This window comes from Bubalus kerabau, chromosome 21, assembly GCF_029407905.1.
Source record: "Bubalus kerabau isolate K-KA32 ecotype Philippines breed swamp buffalo chromosome 21, PCC_UOA_SB_1v2, whole genome shotgun sequence".
NCBI lineage: Eukaryota > Metazoa > Chordata > Mammalia > Artiodactyla > Bovidae > Bubalus > Bubalus kerabau.
This window is the reverse complement of record NC_073644.1, coordinates 26,515,533-26,528,645: the sequence shown is the minus strand read 5'-3', so window position 1 is coordinate 26,528,645 and position 13,113 is coordinate 26,515,533. Positions and strand designations below refer to the sequence as shown.

Genomic DNA, 13,113 nt, shown 5'->3' with positions numbered 1-13,113 from the left:
ACTTTGCCTACAAAGGTCCGTCTAGTCAAGGCTATGGTTTTTCCTGTGGTCATGTATGGATGTGAGAGTTGGACTGTGAAGAAGGCTGAGCGCCGAAGAATTGATGCTTTTGAACTGTTGTGTTGGAGAAGACTCTTGAGAGTCCCTTGGACTGCAAGGAGATCCAACCAGTCCATTCTAAAGGAGATCAGTCCTGGGTGTTCTTTGGAAGGAATGATGCTGAAGCTGAAACTCCAGTACTTTGGCCACCTCATGCGAAGAGTTGACTCATTGGAAAAGACTCTGATGCTGGGAGGGATTGGGGGCAGGAGGAGAAGGGTACAATAGAGGATGAGATGGCTGGATGGCATCACCGACTCGATGGACATGAGTTTGAGTGAACTCTGGGAGTTGGTGATGGACAGGGAGGCCTGGTGTGCTGTGATTCATGGGGTTGCAAAGAGTCGGACACTACTGAGCGACTTCCCTTTCACTTTTCACTTTCACGCATTGGAGAAGGAAATGGCAACCCATTCCAGTACTCTTGCCTGGAGAATCCCAGGGACGGGGGAGCCTGATGGGCTTCCATCTATGGGGTCGCACAGAGTCGGACACGACTGAAGAGACTTAGCAGCAAGAGCAGCATACAGTCCTTGGGTTACAAAGAGTCAGACATAACTGAGTGGTTAAGCACACACATGTATCTTCCATTCTGGATCTCCAATAGGTATTGTTGATCATGCATAAAATGGAAAATCAGAGCTAAGTCATCTTTGTTGTTGCTGTTATCATCCTCAAAATGAGGAAGAGAAGGGGAAGGGGAAGAGCAAAAAGGAACTGCTCATAAGTTAAATTTAATTATCTAGATTTTTGTATAAAAGGGAGGGTTGGGGGAGGGGTGGTGAATTAAATACCCTCCAGAGGCAACCAGGGAGCAAATATTACACCTCTGAGGGAAAGAATCCATCCTGACTGACAGTAACTAATCTCCTGGGCCACAGTATTAGGACAGGCTGCCGAGTTACCTGGGTGTCCCCTGACTGGCCAATAGTAAGGTCAGAATTTTGCTCCAGCAGGTGCAAAACCTGTTGTTTGCTTAACAATGTTGGCAGCGGCAGCTGCTGCTTGTGTTGTTTCAAAGCAATTAAAGAGGGAGCTGTTTATAAGGTTGCCAGGTGCTGCCTTCCCTGTGTGCTGTGACAGGTGGGGCAAAATTTCATGGAAACACCTGCCAGCCTCCAAGACAGATTGGTACTAACTGGCTGTTATGTATTTAATCTTTTGTGGGTTTAGCTGACAAAGCAGGAAACAGCTACAGTGCCCTCCACCACGGGCTGAAGAGATATGATATGTAAGCACTTTCTTGCTCGCCACTTTAGAAACAAGCATATTTTGGATATTATGAAGATTTTATGACTTTACCTTTATCAGTTGTGTTTGGAGAGCATAGAAAACACCCCAAATGGAAAAAAGGTGTTATCTAGAGACATCATATGTTAATCATTAATTATCATTACCAAAGTGATTTGTGAAACAATAAATACTATCAAACTATTCTCTCTCCATGCTGAAAAACTTTTCACTTTCATTTTAGTTAGTTTTTTCCTTGGCATAGTTCACATAGGAAAAGTACCTAATATTCATCCTAGAAATAAATAAATGAAAAGAATTACTACAGTTTTTGGATTTTTTTGGAACATATATGTGACTTAGGGTCTCCAGTTTTCTTTTATATAATGGAAAACTTCTTGTGGAAGAAATAGAAATCTAGAGATTTTCCAAAGATTAGATTATAACTGCTTTCTCTTTGGTAAATAAAACCTCCTCAGATGAACTCAAGGCACTTATAGATTTCCTTCCAAAATATGCTTGATAAGTCTTAGCCATCTACCAGGAAAAAATTCTTCCATCAATTTTAGAGCTGTGGAAACTCAATAAACTCATAAGGAAGTCTAATGATGTTATCTTAGAAGTCTAATGATGTTATCTTAGAGATATGTTTTATGTGATTCTAATTTTCCTTTGAAAGAGTGTCTAATATTCTGCCCACTGACAAGCTAGCTATACAGAGCTGTTTGTGGTATTTGAACTGTGTCTTCAATCTGCCCTTCGTACACACCTTTCTTCCATTAAGAGTTGCCTTTCCTTTGTATGTTATTACAAAACATTGAATATAGTTTCCTGTATTATACAGTAGGTATTTATCTATTTTATTAATATACACAGTAGTATGTATCTGTTAAACCTAAACTTCTAAGTTATCCCTCTGCCTTCGCTCTTTGTTAACCATAAGCTGTTTCCCATGTCTGTGAGTCTATTTCTGTTTTGTAAATAAATTCACTTGCATCTTTTTTTTTTTTAAGTTTCCACATGTAAGAGATATCTATATGATACCTGTCTTTCTCTTTCTGACTTAGTGTGATAAACTCTAGATGTAATTGAATCCCTTTGCTGTATACCTGAAACTAATACAGCATTGTAAATCAACTATATTTCAATAAAAAGTTGTTTGCTTTAAAAACTTTTTTAATAAAATAAATTAAGCCCCAAATGTTACCTTTCCAGAAAGAAACTTAAGAATTTATTTGTATTAAAGCATCAGTGATTGATATAGAATATTCTGTTGCCTGTCCCTAACACGTTTGCCTTTTAGGAGCAAATAATAAATATTAGCTCAAGGGAAACAAACAAAGCCCTAACACTGAAATGTGAAGGATCAGTAAAGAGAGAGTGGTTATTTGGGAAGCAAAGGCATTTCTGGTTTGCATGCACACGATTCATGACTGGCTCTTTCATGTCAGTCCTTAATGAAGCTCATGTGTGTTTCCTTAAGAGAGGCTGAAAGTTGGCTAGAGCCGTGAGTTGAACCCCAATTTGGCTATTTGCCAACTAAGTCCAGCATTTTAAGACTGTTCCCTCATCTGTGAAAATGGAGTTAATGTCAACACTTTCTGCTAGAAACTATTGAGGGAATTTCAATTAAATGGCAATATATGAGAACACGTAGGATAATCAAGTATAAAGCACTAGAGAAATTGTGATTTTTCTTTCTTTCCTTTAATTGAAATCTAGTTGAAATTTCTTTTCAGTAGATAAAGTTCATTCTGAAAGCACCCTTGCTGGTTCCTATTCACCAAGGTGGAAACTGACCACGTCTTGGCACTTATTGTTGTAGAGAACCACTCAATAATGATTTATTACTTTTGGTGAAAAAGGTTTTTGGATGAAATGTGAATCTTTGATACTCTCCTCCCCATCTTTCAAGGAAATATCTCATAACCATATGATTTAATTGTGAAATGCAAAGTTAGTTTTATTAAATATATCGAATTTCATATGACCTTCAACTTCCCTTTTCATCTGGCACAAACCTTCATTAATGCTCACCATTGTGATTAAGGTAACATTTTACAACTGTCACAGGATAATCTAGAGGTTATTATACTTGAGAAAAAATATGGCTCTACTTCCAAGTTTCAAGAATCTATGTTGCCTCCATCAAAAATTCTTTTAAATCATGCAGAGAAGCTGATTTTTTAAATCAGTAGAAGTCCCAGGTGGCAAATAGACATTTTCTGTAACATAGGCCTGACCTTTTGGCATCATTAAACATAGGAAGAAAAGGGTAAAAATATGTGAAGGAGAAGCAGATTTTCATACAGGAAAGAAAATTCCCTCTTGTGACAATCGAAAGATATGTTCCATCATGGATTCTATAAGAATTTAACATAATCAGACAGAGATATGGGGCAGTGTGTCTTATGGGAAAGCAGGATCATGTTTCTCTAGGAAGCAACATAAAAGAGTTAAAGTCATTTTCTTGGTAGGGATGCAGGAAGGAGAATAATGATGAATGATATGGGAAACAAAAAGATTGTAAAGAAAATATAGAAAATATGCAAAAATCTATTCTTATAAAATGCTGAAGGTTCTATTTACACATACTAGAAATAAAGAGGAAGTTGTTCTTCATTCACTTTAGGTTTTAGAAGGACTTCGGTGTAAATAACAATCCTGGATGTGAACTGGATGCTGCACTCGCCCTTGATGTGAGTAGGTTGTGAGTAGGACGTTGCAGGCAATGATGGTAAGATTACAAGGGCTACCTTGAGCCAGACAGTTCTAGATGTGTGTTGTGGGTGACCTATGTTCCTTGTTTATAGGTTTTGCCTTTAGTAAAATGAAATGATATATTATATGTCATATGTCCACTGAAAGCAATAGACAGCGTAAGTAAAATTTTTAAAATAGAGCCTGGCTCTTAGTAAATATTGCTCTCTCATGATTAACAATTAAAATTAGATTTTATCCCATTTTCTTTTAACAGATAATGTTTTTGAAGAAATTAGCTCTACAAAACCCACAATACACAGTCCTTTTCTTTCTTGTTTACCTTCTGACCTCCATAAAGTAAATTTTATCTCCTTCTTAGGTTAAAATGTGAAAACTCCATATTGCAAATGTAAAATCTCATAATTGGGTTTTCCTAATGCAATAATCAAAGAAGATGAAATCTGAATTTATATTAAGTTGTTAATCTCTTAATATTTATGGACTTTCCATGTCAGATAGTCAGTAACTAAAGGAAGTCGATGCTAAGAAAAGTGATTATCATACAAAAGAATGATGTTAAGGATTGAAGACCTGTGGGCATGGGTGGAAAAGAATAGCCAATTAGGAGACATTTCCTCATCATAAAGAAATTACCACCCAGGTTACCAAAATAGTTTTGATTTACAAAAGAAAGAAATAATTAAAATTATGCCAATATACACAGCAGGTGATTTTGTTTGTGATTATCAGAGAACTCTTTATTGAAATGTAATTATGATCTGCTAGAGGCACTCTTGTATATTATTTGTAATCTATAGGTGAAAACTAGACCCAGCATTCTCAGTATTTTTCTAACAGAATATCCCAAATAATTTATTTCTTGAGACAAAAGACTGGTGAATTCATTTTCAATTTTCATGAAAATACTCTACTTTCTGAAACAAATATATTCTACAGACTAAAAATATCAATACAATGTTTTGTATCCCTCGTGAAGGTTGAATGTTTTGTTTTTGGGTAGATTAAACAAAAATGATTTAGTTCCCTATCAGAAACACGCACCAAACTAATTTGCATTTCCCACTGAATATCTCTTGAAGATGATGTTGTTTTTTCAGTATTATAACTAAGACATGGCAGGAGACAAAGCTTTTACAAATGGAAATAGAACCTTTTCCCTGCTTCTGACTTGTTTCTTGCCCTGCACTTAATTTACTTTGAGTCTGTGATCACCAGATGAGATGGTTGGATGGCATCACCAATTCAGTGGACATGAACTTCGGCAAACTTTGACAAACTCCGGGAGATAGTGAGGGACAGGGAGGCCTGGTTGTACTGCAGTCCCATGCAGTCCATGCAGTCCATGGGATCGCAAAGAGTTGGACATGACTTGAACAACAACAATGGTCACCAAATACAAATATTCTAACCTAACCATTTTAATTTTGAAATGTTGAAGTTTTGATAAATAATATTCTTCCATCGAGTTTATATTTTTGTGACCTTTCAATTTTAACAACACCAGGTCAAAATTTTACAGCTAAAATTTCTATCTCTAAAATGTGAATATTAAACTCTTGTAAAACTTTAAGTATTAAGCAACTATTCAAGAGAATAATCAGCTATCCTAGGCAATCTCTGTCCTTTTCCTAGACGAATCCAAGATATGGAATAAATTCTTCTTTGAGATTTATTGTTGTTTTCAGTCACTAAGTCACGTCCAACTGTTTGCAACCCCGTGGACTATAGCACACCAGGCTTTCCTGTCATTCTCTGTCTCCCAGAGTTTGCTCAAACTCATGTCCACTGAGTTGGCGATGCCATCCAATTATCTTATCCTGTCATCCCCTTCTCCTCCTGCCCTCTGTCTTTCCCAGCATCAGGGTCTTTTCCAATGAGTCAGTTCTTCACATCAGGTGGCCAAAGTATTGGAACTTCAGCATCAGTACTTCCAATGAATATTCAGGGTCAATTTCCTTTAGGATTGACTGGTTTGGTCTCCTTGCTGTTCAAGGGACTATCAGGAGTTTTCTCCAGCACCACAATTCAAATGCATCAATTCTTTGGCACTCAGCCTTCTTTATGGTCCAACTCTAACATTTGTATGTGATTACTGGAAAAACCATAGCTTTGACTATATGCACCTTTGTTGGCAAAGTGATGTCTCTGCTTTTTGATTTGCTGAGATTTATTAACCAATGACAAAGGAGGCAAGCATTTTTCAGATGTCAGATATCCTCTTTTGGGATTCTCTTTGAATGAAGTGTTCATCGGGTCATATCCATAATTCTAACTTATAAACATACATAGAAAAACAAAACCAAGAGGCTTTTCATAAAGGTATTATGTTACTTTAGGAATTTCTTTTTTTTTTTTTTTGGAGAATTCAGGTCCCTGGTTTACTGAACCATCATCTCATCCATTACTCTATTTACTGCCCACAGATTCTAGAATCCTCTCTACCTTGACTAGTCTACTATAATGAACTTTAAAGGAGAGGGGATTCCAAATTTCAAAATTTCAGCGCTTCAGCTTAGAACTTTGAGTCTTTTTGTTATCCTGTTTGTTTTATCATTCCTCTTCATTAGCTTCTTCCTCTTACTTATTAACATACATAGAATTTAAGCATTTTAGGAGAGAGAAAGTGCTATTTTGTTCTATTACATAAGTAGTAAATACATTTTTTTGCTAAAGTGCTCAAACAATATATAAATATGCAAAGTCTAACATGAATTTTTTTTCTTTGTTCCTTTTCCTCCAACTTGAAGTTGTCCCCTCTGAGGTGGCTTAGATGGTAAAGAATCTGCTTGCAATGCAGGAGACCCGGGTTCAACTTCTGGATTGGGAACATCCCCTGGAGCAGGAAATGGCAACCCAGTCCAGTATACTTGTTGGGAGAATTCCATGGACAGAGGAGTCTGGCGGGCTACAGTTCATGAGGTCACAAAGACTCAACACAAGACTGAACAACTAACACTTAACACCTCTGCGGTAGCCATCACTTAAAGTTTGCTGTGTAAACCTTCATATATGTTATATTCACATATACTTATTTTAAAACATACACATTTCATTCACAGTGTTTTATGATTTATTTTTTAAGGACTCATTTATATGTTTTTGGTGGCACTGGATCTCTGTTGCAGTGGCAGGCTTCTTACTGAGGTGGCTTCTCTTGTTGCACAGCTCTGGGTGTGCTGGCTTCAATAGTTGCCACTTGCAGGCGCTCTAGAGCACAGGTTCTGTAATTGTGGCGCTCAGGCTAAGTTGCTCTGTGTCGTGTGGAATCTTCAAAGACCAGGGATCAAACTTGTGTCTCCTGCATTGCCAGGTGGATTCTTAACCAGTGGACCACCAGGGAACCCTGGACTTCAGTTCAGTTCAGTTCAGTTGCTAAGTCGTGTCCAACTCTTAGCGACCCCATGAATCGCAGCACGCCAGGCCTCCCTGTCCATCACCAACTCCCAGAGTTCATTCAGACTCACGTCCATCGAGTCAGTGATGCCATCTAGCCATCTCAACCTCTGTCATCCCCTTCTACTCCTGCCCCCAATCACTCCCAGCATCAGAGTCTTTTCCAGTGAGTCAACTCTTCACATGAAGTGGCCAAAGTACTGGACTTTCAGCTTTAGCATCATTCCTTCCAAAGAAATCCCAGGGCTGATCTCCTTTAGAATGGACTGGTTGGATCTCCTTGCAGTCCAAGGGACCCTCAAGAGTCTTCTCCAACACCACAGTTCAAAAGCATCAATTCTTTGGCGCTCAGCCTTCTTCACAGTCCAACTCTCACATCCATACATGACCACTGCAAAAACCATAGCCTTGACTAGACGGACCTTTGTTGGCAAAGTAATGTCTCTGCTTTTCAATATGCTATCTAGGTTGGTCATAACTTTCCTTCCAAGGAGTAAGCGTCTTTTAATTTCGTGGCTACAATCACCATCTGCAGTGATTTTGGAGCCCGAAAAAATAAGGTCTGACACTATTTCCACTGTTTCCCCGTCTATTTCCCATGAAGTGATGGGACCAGATGCCATGATCTTCGTTTTCTGAATGTTGAGTTTTAAGCCAACTTTTTCACTCTCCTCTTTCACCTTCATCAAGAGGCTTTTTAGTTCCTATTCACTTTCTGCCACAAGGGTGGTGTCATCTGCATATGTGAGGTTATTGAGATTTCTCCCGGCAATCTTGATTCCAGCTTGTGCTTCATCCAGCCCAGCCTTTCTCATGATGTACTCTGCATAGAAGTTAAATAAACAGGGTGACAATATACAGCCTTGACATACTCCTTTTCCTATTTGGAAGCAGTCTGTTGTTCCATGTCCAATTCTAACTGTTGCTTCCTGACCTGCATACAAATTTCTCAAGAGGCAGATCAGATGGTCTGGTATTCCCATCTCTTTCAGAATTTTCCACAGTTGATTGTGATCCACACAGTCAAAGGCTTTGGCATAGTCAATAAAGCAGAAACAGATGTTTTTCTGGAATTCTCTTGCTTTTTCAATGATCCACCAGATGTTGGCAATTTGGTCTCTGGTTCCTCTGCCTTTTCTGAAACCAGCTTGAACATCTGGAAGTTCATGGTTCACATATTGCTGAAGCCTGGCTTGGAGAATTTTGAGCATTATTTTACTAGCGTGTGAGATGAGTGCAATTGTGCGGTAGTTTGAGCATTCTTTGGCATTGCCTTTCTTTGGGATTGGAATGAAAACTGACCTTTTCCAGTCCTGTGGCCACTGCTGAGTTTTCCAAATTTGCTGGCATATTGAGTGCAGCACTTTCACAGCATCATCTTTCAGGATTTGAAAGAGCTCAACTGGAATTCCATCACCTCCACTAGCTTTGTTCATAGTGATGCTTTCTAAGGCTCACTTGACTTCACTTTCCAGGATGTCTGGCTCTAGGTCAGTGATCACACCATCATGATTATCTTGGTCATGAATATCTTTTTTGTACAGTTCTTCTGAGTATTCTTGCCATCTCTTCTTAATATCTTCTGCTTCTGTTAGGTCCATACAATTTCTGTCTTTTATCGAGCCCATCGTTGCATGAAATATTCCCTTGGTATCTCTAATTTTCTTGAAGAGATCCCTAGTCTTTCCCATTCTGTTCTTTTCCTCTATTTTTTGCACTGATTGCTGAGGAAGGCTTTCTTATCTGTTCTTGCTATTCTTTGGAACTCTGCATTCAGATGCTTATATCTTTCCTTTTCTCCTTTGTTTTTCACTTTCCTTCTTTTCACAGCTATTTGTAAGGCCTCCCCAGACAGCCATTTTGCTTTTTTGCATTTCTTTTCCATGGAGATGGTCTTGATCCCTGTCTCCTGTACAATGTCATGAACCTCCGTCCATAGTTCATCAGGCACTCTATCAGATCTAGTCCCTTAAATCTATTTCTCACTTCCACTGTATAATCATAAGGGATCTATTTTAGGTCATACCTGAATGGTCTGGTGGTTTTCCCTACTTTCTTCAATTTAAGTCTGAATTTGGTAATAAGGAGTTCATGATCTGAGCCACAGTCAGCTCCTGGTCTTGTTTTTGTTGACTGTATAGAGCTTCTCCATCTTTGGCTGCAAAGAATATAATCAATCTGATTTCGGTGTTGACCATTTGGTGATGTCCATGTATAGAGTCTTCTCTTGTGTTGTTGGAAGAGGGTGTTGGCTATGACCAGTGCATTTTCTTGGCAAAATTCTATTATGGAAGAGGGTGTTTGCTATGACCAGTGCATTTTCTTGGCAAAAATCTATTAGTCTTTGCCCTGCTTCATTCCGTATTCCAAGGCCAAATTTGCCTGTTACTTCAGGTGTTTCTTGACTTCCTACTTTTGCATTCCAGTCCCCTATAATGAAAAGGACATCTTTTTTGGGTGTTAGTTCTAAAAGGTCTTGTAGGTCTTCATAGAACTGTTCAACTTCAGCTTCTTCAGCGTTACTGGTTGGGGCATAGACTTGGATTACTGTGATACTAAATGGTTTGCCTTGGAAACGAACAGAGATCATTCTGTCATTTTTGAGATTGCATCCAAGTACTGCATTTCAGACTCTCTTGTTGACCATGATGGCTACTCCATTTCTTCTGAGGGATTCCTGCCCACAGTAGTAGATATAATGGTCATCTGAGTTAAATTCACCCATTCCAGTCCATTTTAGTTTGCTGATTCCTAGAATGTCGACGTTCACTCTTGCCATCTCTTGTTTGACCGCTTCCAATTTGCCTTGATTCATTGACCTGACATTCCAGGTTCCTATGCAATATTGCTCTTTACAGCATCGGACTTTGCTTCTATCACCAGTCCCATCCACAACTGGGTATTGTTTTTGCTTTGGCTCCATCCCTTCATTCTCTCTGGAGTTATTTCTCCACTGATCTCCAGTAGCATATTGGGCACCCACTGACCTGGGGAGTTCCTCTTTCAGTACCCTATCATTTTGTCTTTTCATACTGTTCATGGGGTTCTCAAGGCAAGAATACTGAAGTGGTTTGCCATTCCCTTCTCCAGGGGACCACATTGTGTCAGACCTCTCCACCATGCCCGCCCCTCTTGGGTGGCCCCACAGGGCATGGCTTAGTTTCATTGAATTAGACAAGGCTGTGGTCCTAGTGTGATTAGATTGACTAGTTTTCTGTGATATTGGTTTCAGTGTGTCTGCCCTCTGACACCCTCTTGCAACACCTACTGTCTTACTTGGGTTTCTCTTACCTTGGACGTGGGATATCTCTTCACAGCTGCTCCAGCAAAGCGCAGCCGCTGCTCCTTACCTTGGATGATGGGTATCTCCTCACCGCCACCCCTTCTGACCTTCAACGTGGAATAGCTCCTCTAGGCCCTCCTGAGCCCACGCAGCCACTGCTCCTTGGAGGTGGGGTTGCTCCTCCAGGCTGCGGCCCCTGGCCATTAAAAAGATGTTTTGGGGATCTTTCCAAATCGGCATACATAATTCTACTTCATTCTCCTTAAATTATATAGTATTACCAAGTCTAGGTATTCATTTATTTTGTAATATTTAAGATAAAAGGTATAAGGATTACTGCTTAAAAATCACTATCCAGTTTAATAAATGACATATTGCTAATATTGTGGAAATTCTCTATATAACTCTCCATGAGCATACCCCAGTCCCTCCCTGCCCCATATCCTCCTCCAATAATTCAAAACTTGAATTTGGAGCTTACCATTCCTTTGCATTTCTTTGTACTTTATTTCTACTTTTTATTACTTATGTGTGCTTAAACACCACACTGTATTTTTCTGTATGTTTCTAAACTTCGTATAAATAGAGTCAAAATCAATTTGATGTTTTCCCTCAGCAAAATGTTTATATTCATCAATGTTGGGATGGAAATTTCTAGTTCATTAGTTTTTAATTTTGATTGCTATAATATCTTTTATTATATAAATATAATACAATGTATTTATTCACTCTCCAGGTAATGGAAATTTATGTGTTTTAATTTTTTCAGAACTGGAAATAACATGTTGAGAATTTCTGGTTTGTGGTCTAGCATGTAAGAAGCTTGGAATCATCACTGCCTTCTCAACAGAAGCTGAGCACATTAAAAATCAGTAATTCTTCTTAGATTTGTCAGAGATTTGAAGTCGCAAGACAAACTGTTGACTCTGAAACTGAAGATACAGACAGGTGGATACAGAGTATCACAGATACTAGAGCAGAAGCCCAGGAGAAGAAACATCCTCAGGTTTAAGTATCAGAGGAGAAGAACCTAAACTGCAGTTAACAAATTGCTAGAGGTTGGGATAGGCAAAGGTGAGAGGAAAACTCCAGGGGGCCCAGCCTCAGGTGGGGCTAATATATTCATGAGTCTTGCCTCCAGAAACCCTCCAGGTTCTCACAGTAAAGATGAGAAAAAAAAAATTCCCCTGTTTATGGTAAGGAAAGGGGGAAAGTAGCCATACTGAAATATGTCCAGACCATTCTGTTCTTAACAAAGCCTATCATTAAGGGAAACTATTTTACTTGAGCCTAACCAACTAGTGTTTTACCAGACTAATGAACCTGAGACAAGAGAAACATCTAATTTGAGACCCCTCTAAGGTTACGGACCAGGGTTACAGCTCCTTAAGAGCTGGAGACCTAACGCTAAGACGATGCTATCCTCTCCCCACATCTTGCATTACATCAACAGGACTCCTGTGTAGTAACAGGAAAATACAGTGGAAAGAACTGCATGACTCAGACTTTATTTAAGAGGATGTCTCTAGGAAAAACCAAAGACAGCTGCAGAGACAAGGACACGAGAGGAAACATTGGCCTCTGACACTCACAGTTATAACAAAGAGTAAATGCAGACTAACTCCTAATAGTATAAATATAACAGCCTGCACTAAAAACTGTTTCACTCAGATCCTTTAACATAGCACATCAGATCTGTCTTTCAAAAAAAGATATACTAAAAGGCAAAAACACAGTTTGAAGAGAGAGCAAACACCAGAATCAGACTCAGATATGGCATAGATATTGGAATTATTAGACCAGAAATTTAAAACAACTATCATAAACACTATAAGGGCTCTAAGGGAGGAGTGGGCAAACTGCAAGAACATATGGGGGATGGAAGCAAAGCAATGGAAACACTGAGAAAGAATCAAAGGGAAATGCTAGAAATAAAAACAGCACTGAAAGGAAATAAAGAATGCCTTTGATGGACTCATTCATAGACTTACTAAAAAAAGTTCTCTGATCATGAAGAAATGTCAATGGAAATCTGCAAAAGAGAAATGCAGAGAGAAAAAAGTTAAAAAAAAAAAAAACAACAGAAGAGAATATTCAAGAATATGGGACAATTACAAAGATGTACTACACACACAAGGGGACTATCAGGAGAAGAAAGAGAAAAAAGAAGATAAATATTTTAGACAATAATATCTGAACATTTTTGGACCACATTACATTCAAACTAGATTGGTTTTACTCAGTTGTGTCTGACTCTTGGTGACCCCATGGACTGTAGCCCACAGGTTCCTCTGTCCATGGAATTCTCCAGGCAAGAATACTGGAGTGGGTTTCCATGTCCTTCTCCAGGGGATCTTCCTGACCCAGGGATTGAACCCAGGTTT

General features: G+C 38.9%; 1 long non-coding RNA gene across 1 annotated transcript; it reads left to right on the top strand.

The window, feature by feature from the left end:
• Positions 1 to 1,262: 1,262 nt before the first annotated feature.
• LOC129635874 (uncharacterized) lies at positions 1,263 to 12,865 on the top strand. The gene is made up of 4 exons (XR_008706506.1): positions 1,263 to 1,330; positions 3,962 to 4,028; positions 10,764 to 10,897; positions 11,499 to 12,865. It is a non-coding gene; the product is annotated as an uncharacterized LOC129635874 (long non-coding RNA).
• Positions 12,866 to 13,113: the final 248 nt, after the last annotated feature.